Below are 7,238 nucleotides of genomic sequence, written 5' to 3'. Positions count from 1 at the left end.
TTGACAGAACAGCAGAGCATTATGGGATTTGTAGTATTAGCGGTGAATGCGCTGGAATAACCGGCGGGCCAGCTCTAATAGTAATTCGATATTGCCTCGCCAAGTTTGGCCCGCGGGCCAGAGTTTGACACCCGTGACATATGTGGTGACGTTGGGAACCTTCCTGTCTGGGAACATTTTGAGCTGATCCTCATAATAAGGTGTGCACACAGTAACGTCTTATTAATAACTAGCGTAAATAAATGTGACGTATCGCTTGTTCTAATGTCGTCTTATTTCTGGTGATTTAAAAGGTGAAGTGTCTGTTGTGTTAAAGGAGCTTGGATACAACAGCTCATCTATGCTGAGGCATCATAGAGGCCTGCATGAGAACAAGGAGACCAACCAAGGTGGACCAAACCTTGGACGTTTGGAGAAGCTAAGAACATAAGAAGTGTATCCTCACTTGTATGAACTTGCTGTGACTTTGTTCCCCAGCTTCATCTGCTCCCTGTGAAAGTCTCTAAAGGTGAAACACTCTCAGGAAAAGAACCCGCCTGAAGCCCTGTGGACAAGTTGCTAGTTTTAAATGGAAATGAATGAAATGTTCTGCGTGTTACATGTTGTCACTAGTAACATAAGCACAGTTACAAACAAGTAGAATAAGTAGAGTCACAAACCCAAAGGTTCCTGCGTATGTGCCCGTGGCTCAATGGGTAGAGACGGTAACTCAGTAATCACAAGGTTGGTGGTTCCATCTTTGCATGTTTTATTCTTTTACTTTTCACATCACAATTTGTCTCCACTTTCCCTTTTGACCCCGCCATTGTATCATAAATACAGACACCATATTAATACGTTCATAAGTTATGTATCACGCACCACAAACATCATTCATTTATCCAATTCAATGCTTCACACACCATAGCCATCAAGGATTTTCCTTGTTTCAATAGTCATCACATCATCTTTGTAGTCATCACATGATCTTTGTAGCCAAAATAAACAAGACATGACACTTAACTGTGTAACACACACCATCGCCAGCTTCCCCAGGCAGGAAAAACCGGTCACATGACACTCAAGCTTTTTGATTGACTCAAAAAACACCTGCCAGATTTCTGAGGCGGTTTCACCTGTCACACCTGAAGCAGAAGGTGAAGCGGCTCGGGGACTTTCCTCACTGCAGAAACAGCAGATTAAATCCATAATTCCCGTGAGAAGCGGCAGAGGTAAGACGTGTGTGTGTGTGTGTGTGTGTGTGTGTGTGTGTGTGTGTGTGTGTGTGTGTGTGTGTGTGTGTGTGTGTGTGTGTGTGTGTGTGTGTGTGTGTGTGTGTGTGTGTGTGTGTGTGTCTTTGCTGGCTCGCTGTGTATTTCACAGTAACTCTGCAGGCTTTGTCTCACTCAATGATTCATAATCCACCGATTCGCTGCTGTTCTTTGGCTCCAACGTCCGCGAGCTTCAAGCACCGACAAAATGTCCCACTCGGTCCAAAGGTTGTGGACAAACCTGCACGTCATATGTGACTCTTCCCCACCAGCTAAAGGTGTGTTTGGAGTATTTTAATGTGGATTCCAGCTTATTGTAGTCAGGACTCTGCCGAATAAAAACAAGATAATGCGTTGATGTATTTTATCATGATATATACCCTAAATAATGGTTTCCGGTACTGGTTCTGGTCCGGTTTTACGTCCACATGTCGAGCCCACCATCACGTGTTTTGGTTCTGTGAGATTAAACGTTCTTCTCTTTCCTCACATCTGTTTAAAAAGGTCGTGTTTATCAAAGTTGAAATAGAACATGGTGGATAGAAAGTGTGGATTCATAGTTCTCACAGTGCCGACGTTTCCTGAAAGCAACACAGTTGAGGACACGCCCCTCACTTGATGCCACGCCCTCTAAGCAGATCAGGGCCAGAAGTCAGAGACAAAGCAGACGTCCTCTTTTACCCGGCAGTGATGGGAATTACGCCTCTTTATAGAGAACCGGCTCTTTCGGCTCCCAAATAGCTCTTCTGATTTTTTTGGTGCTTAAATTAATTTATCACCAACAATAATGTAAAATTATGCGCAATATGAATTACTAATGTAAAAAAAACACTCTCAAATGTTTTTATATAAATACACTTTTATTTATACACTCTACAGAGTGATAAAAAATAAATTAGTGCAAAAACAAACGTTTAACTATTTACAAATGAACTTAACTAACTTTTAGATATTTTAAACTTTTTAATACTTAACAAATTTAAAGTGAAACAACATACAGAAGCTTACAGAATCACACAACAAAATATAAATTAAAATGTGTAAAACAAAAAGAAAAAAAATCAGCATGCAGAGTTTTGTCCTTCAGGGAAGATTTACATTGAGACCAAGTGGCTCCGCTTTGAGGGGCTGATCCTGTTTCTTCTCTCTGAAATTATCTGCCCTGTTTTGGAGAAGATAGAGATTTTAGTCTTGCAGACTCTACATTCTGCATTAGATGGATCAATGTCATTGACATGTGTCCAGATTTTGCTGCGTTTCCTGTTGACACTCACTTTCGTAACTTTTATTTTACCGCTCTGTTACTCTCTTGACTCCTCCCTCCTGTTCGCTGCTGCTGTGTGTAAGTCCCGCCCCTCCGCCCTGTGCTCAGCGCAGACACGCCCCCACACATATTGGCCAATCAAATGCGGCTTGAGAGAGAGACACGCCCCCACGCATATTGACCAATCAAATGCGGCTTGAGAGAGAGAGAAACAAAGCAGCTCCCGTCGTTCGCGTCAAAGAGTCGCTCTCAGAGCCGGTTCGTTGCGACCGACACGTCGCTAGTATTTCTAGTACCGGTACACCGAGCAACACTCTTGTGGAATATTTCATTGTAACTAGTTCGGGAGAAGAGAATCATTTATTTCTATGTTATCTAATAAAAATAAAGTCTTGATGAATGATCAAAGTTGTAAAAGTCAATTGATTTCTTGCTAGCAGGAGGTCAAATACACGCGCACGTATTACAGAGCTCTGTGGAGACGCGTCTCCGAGCAGCGCTGAGCTTTTATACACACACATGAAGGTCGTCTCCAGTGGCCAGTATGACAAATTGCGAAGTGAGATATGAAGGTTGAGATGAAGTAACAGACAGTTCCTTTGTTCCAGCGTTTGTGTGAGAGCAAGTTGACTCGCCCTCCTTTCTTTAGACTCCGCTGCAAATGGAAACGTTGGGTCATTCTGCTTTTCACACGTCAAGCTTCAATATAGACAATCTTATGCTAAAAGTGATAATTATGTTCTAACATATTTGACCATGACACATGTCATGTGATACTGGACTGTTTTACTGACTTCTGGACTCTGAAGGAGATGAAGAGGAGAAACAGCACAGCTCCATCTGCTGGAAGATGAGTGCTAATGTTCATCTTTTAAATCATTACATGTCATTTAGCTGACGCTTTTATCCAAAGCCACTTACAATAAGAGCGTTTCAACCATAAGGACACAAACCCAGAAGAACAAGAAACAACAAAGTGCACTTTCATCAAATAAGCCAATTTACAACTGGCTGTAGATAAGAACCATTATAAGTCCAATGTAAGTGCTACAGTTAGTTAGTGTGTTAGTGGAGGTAGAGTCTGAAGAGGTGTGTCTTTAGTCTGAAGATGTGAAGGCTCTCTGTGGTCCTGATGTCTTCAGAGACCTCCTTCCACCATTTAGGAGCAGGACAGCAAAGAGTGGAGATCTAGTCGCTTGTAGCCTATTGCATCAGGTGTGTATTTGGTACAATTGTGTGCATTCTGACCTCATGATCATAAAGGCCCACATGAGTGAGATTGTAGGTTGTTTTGCATGTTCATGTTTCTGCTGTCGGCTGCAGCTTCATCCCTGACAACATCTCACTCCAAGGTTTAGTGAAAAAGTGTCAGCTCTGTAGCTCACAGTAACATTACAAAGAAGCCATCGCAAGAGCCCTTAATACTAGCATCAATGTACGAGCGTGCTATAACAAGCTTATTAACATTGCTAACGAGGTGTCTTGCTAGCGGCTAAACGTAGCGATATATGATACACATCTCATGTTGTCATTCTGCATGCTGAGTTTTAGTAGCCTATATAGTGATTTAACATAAATAACGTCCTGATGGACCGCTGCCTCCTGCCAAAGGAAAGCGCTTAAAAGAAACACAACATTTATAGGATGAGAATTTAAAATGACGTCTCTTGACACGTTGTCTCAAGACAACAACACAAAGTGTCCCATGAGAGTTTTAGTGTTGAGGTGAATGAGCTCTGTGTGTTTGTCCTGATGAAGATAATAACGTGTGAGCTCTGCCAGCAGGTTGGTGTGAAGGTGTGAAGGTGTGGACTCTGCTATGAATCAGGCTGAGGACCCAGAGGACGGAGTCCCTCCCTCTGAAGCCCCTCTGTGTGGGGAACATGACAGCCAGACCAAAGCTCAGAGGTGAGAGGACCATCTCCAACTGTCCTCCACTCGTCTCCATGTCCCAACGTCTCTGACTCACTGACTCTGCTTCTATGTGTGTGACCAGGACCCATCAGAGACCAGGACCTGGACCTGGACCCAGCTGTGTGTCCATGAAGAGTAACCGGTCTATGGAGCCTCCTATAGCCTTCAAAGACGTTGGTCCCTCTGTTGATGCAAGGTGAGGGTCTCAGGCTGATGACGAGGTGTTTCTACCAGACTCTCTGGTGGAGGTTCTGGGTTTCTTGCTCCAGGGCCCTTCAGCAGTGTCCAGTGAGGGAGGGAGAGCTCCATGGAGGACTTGGTGAGACCTGTTGGGACTAAACCAAACTGACTGGTGAAGAAAACAGTGAGCTGAAAGACTGAGCTGTTGATTCTCAGTGGGACCAGCAGGACCAGTAGACCTAAACCACTACAGGGAGTCATGTGGTCCACATCCAGACCTCACGTCATGGACCTTTACCTTGTTTTGGTCTCTGTGAGGACGGACACCATGTGAGCTGATGCTTCATGATTAGATGATGATGTGATGATGTAATCTCAGTGTTTCTTTCAGTTCACATCAGCAGAGAGGAAAGTCTCCTGAACCCAGATGTTTGTCCATGAAGAGTGATCAGTCTATTGATCGATATATTGACTTCAAAGATGGACGCCGTTCTTATGACACAGAGTAAGTTCTTAAACAGATGAAGAACTGTTCTGATCCTCAGTCATGAATTACATAAATGTTTGTTCATTGTTTAACGTGTTGTTTCCATGACGATCCATCATGACAGAACTCATTATCTTCATCTAACTCCAGGGTGTCAAACTCATCTTAGGTTTGGGTCAGATACTGTCCACTTTGATCTCAAGTGGGCCGGACCAGTAAAATCTTAGGCAATGGTCCGGTCGACGGGGGGCCGTCGTTTCCAAGCGGGCGCTGCTGCCTGGAGGAACGCTGTGGTCTAAAAGGTCTAACACAGGGGAGCCCACACTTTATCAGCTCGCAAGCTACTTGTCATCAACGCTTCAATCCAAGTCATGGCGATCGCCCGAATAATAACAACGAGCAGCAGCGGTAACCAAGGCAACAACAGCGCTGCAGACCGGGAGCACAAAACGAATCCATGTAAAGAAACAAGCTACAATAAGTTACTGCAGACGTTCTTGGTCGTTACCTCACTCCATGACTTGCACTGATGCATGCGTGGTGACCTGACGTGGTTCTTTCTTCAATGTTAGGTGATCTACCAGCACTGCGTTGGTGAAGGACCAGGGGCCTCATTTATAAACGTTGCGTACGCACAAAAGAAGGCGTACGCCGCTCTCTACGCAATAATTGGTATTTATAAAAAGCAAACTTGACGAAAAAAAGACCTTCACGCAAGCTCGGACCCACGCGTACGCACAAAAACAGGTGAAATGAGAACCGTCGGCAAATGCAAGAAACACGCAAACGTGTGTGAAAGTGTGTAAAACTAGACTGTTGTAAAAGAAATGCCAATACTGCCTCTCATAAATAACACGAACACCCGTTTGATCGATCTGCAGCGTAAAACAAACAGAAATACAAATTAACACATTTTCAAAAAGAAAAGTGAAATATGTTCTGCAATAATATCGGCATGTTATTAAATTCATCCTCTAAACACAGCTGTTGCTTGTCAGATGCAATCAGACGTACGGTAATAAAACGCCATGATGCCGTCACAATGCGTAATGACGCTGATGGCTGATCTTCGCTCTTAGGAGACGTGGCACATGGAAGGATTGGTGCTGTAGTGCAGCGCACCATCGGCCTGTTTAAGGGCAGATGGCGCTGCCTCGACTGCACTGGAGGGAGGTTATTGTTTACTCCTGAAAAGGTGTGAAACATCGTGCTGCATGTGCTGTGCTACATGATGTGGCACAGCTTCCAAACGTGCCTCGACCCCCTGACGCCGAGGTTGGCCCAGACCCTGTCCCCGATCCCCAATCATTGCCGCCAGTCTCTCATCAGGAGGGGACAGCTCCGGTGTCCCTTTCCCACCCGTGGAGACACACCTTGGCGATGACGCGCTAAACGCTTTTTTGCATCCACTTTGATGTCAGACCAGTTTTTCTTTATTTGGGTCCGAGGTCGTGAGGCTGCAGTGTTGCTCTGCAACCTTTGGCCCCTCAGGTGCCTTGTTGGCATCAGTGATGTCCACACTGTGTCCTCCAAAGAGCATCTTACTTCTCCTTCCCACCTCCCAATGATCATTTCCACTTCACACTGAGTGAAGTTACGTTTCTTCGTTTTCCTCTGTGTTTGTCATGATTTCGCAATCGATGAATCTTAATTTGTGGGCGTTCCACAGACTATATATGGGCAACTATGGGCGTGACATGAAGCAGCAAAAGCTGCGCTGCATTTAGAAGTGATTGTGATTTACTAAGGGAAAACTGCGTAGGACGTTTTATAAGTCTGAATATTTCTGTGCGTACGCATGTCCTACGTTTCATCCGTACGCCACTTCTGGAGCAAATCCTACGCAAGCTTTTATAAATGAGGCCCCTTGTCCCCCTGGTCTAACACATGCGCTCACTCACAGAGTGCGACCCCCAGTGGACTGATTAGGAATAGCAGCTACTTTTATAGAAAAGCTATTTGTGTCTTTGTGTAATTCTCACAATAGTAAAGTCATCCAGCGGGCTGCACTGGACCCCCCGCAGACCAGATTTGGCCCTCGGGCCTTAAGTTAGACACCCATCATCTAACTGGTCTGTTTGTGTTTAAGTGTGAATCATTAACTGTAAACATCCTCAGATGTAAACACAATGTGAGCTAGTTC

At 44.6% G+C, this 7,238-nt stretch overlaps 1 long non-coding RNA gene across 7 annotated transcripts; it reads left to right on the top strand.

Moving 5' to 3' along the window:
• The first annotated feature begins 1,072 nt into the window (after positions 1 to 1,072).
• LOC144394274 (uncharacterized) lies at positions 1,073 to 5,157 on the top strand. Of its 7 annotated transcripts, none has more exons than XR_013456939.1 (4): positions 1,073 to 1,211; positions 4,297 to 4,422; positions 4,511 to 4,624; positions 5,000 to 5,156. It is a non-coding gene; the product is annotated as an uncharacterized LOC144394274 (long non-coding RNA). The 7 variants fall into 7 exon arrangements; XR_013456941.1 differs by having other exon boundaries at positions 4,698 to 5,145; XR_013456942.1 differs by having other exon boundaries at positions 1,089 to 1,211; positions 4,300 to 4,422; positions 5,000 to 5,157.
• The last annotated feature ends 2,081 nt before the right edge of the window (positions 5,158 to 7,238 follow it).

This window comes from Gasterosteus aculeatus, unplaced genomic scaffold (assembly GCF_964276395.1).
Source record: "Gasterosteus aculeatus unplaced genomic scaffold, fGasAcu3.hap1.1 HAP1_SCAFFOLD_39, whole genome shotgun sequence".
In the NCBI taxonomy this organism is placed as follows: domain Eukaryota; kingdom Metazoa; phylum Chordata; class Actinopteri; order Perciformes; family Gasterosteidae; genus Gasterosteus; species Gasterosteus aculeatus.
Note: the sequence above shows the minus strand (reverse complement) of the source record. Positions and strands in the feature narration are given on the sequence as shown.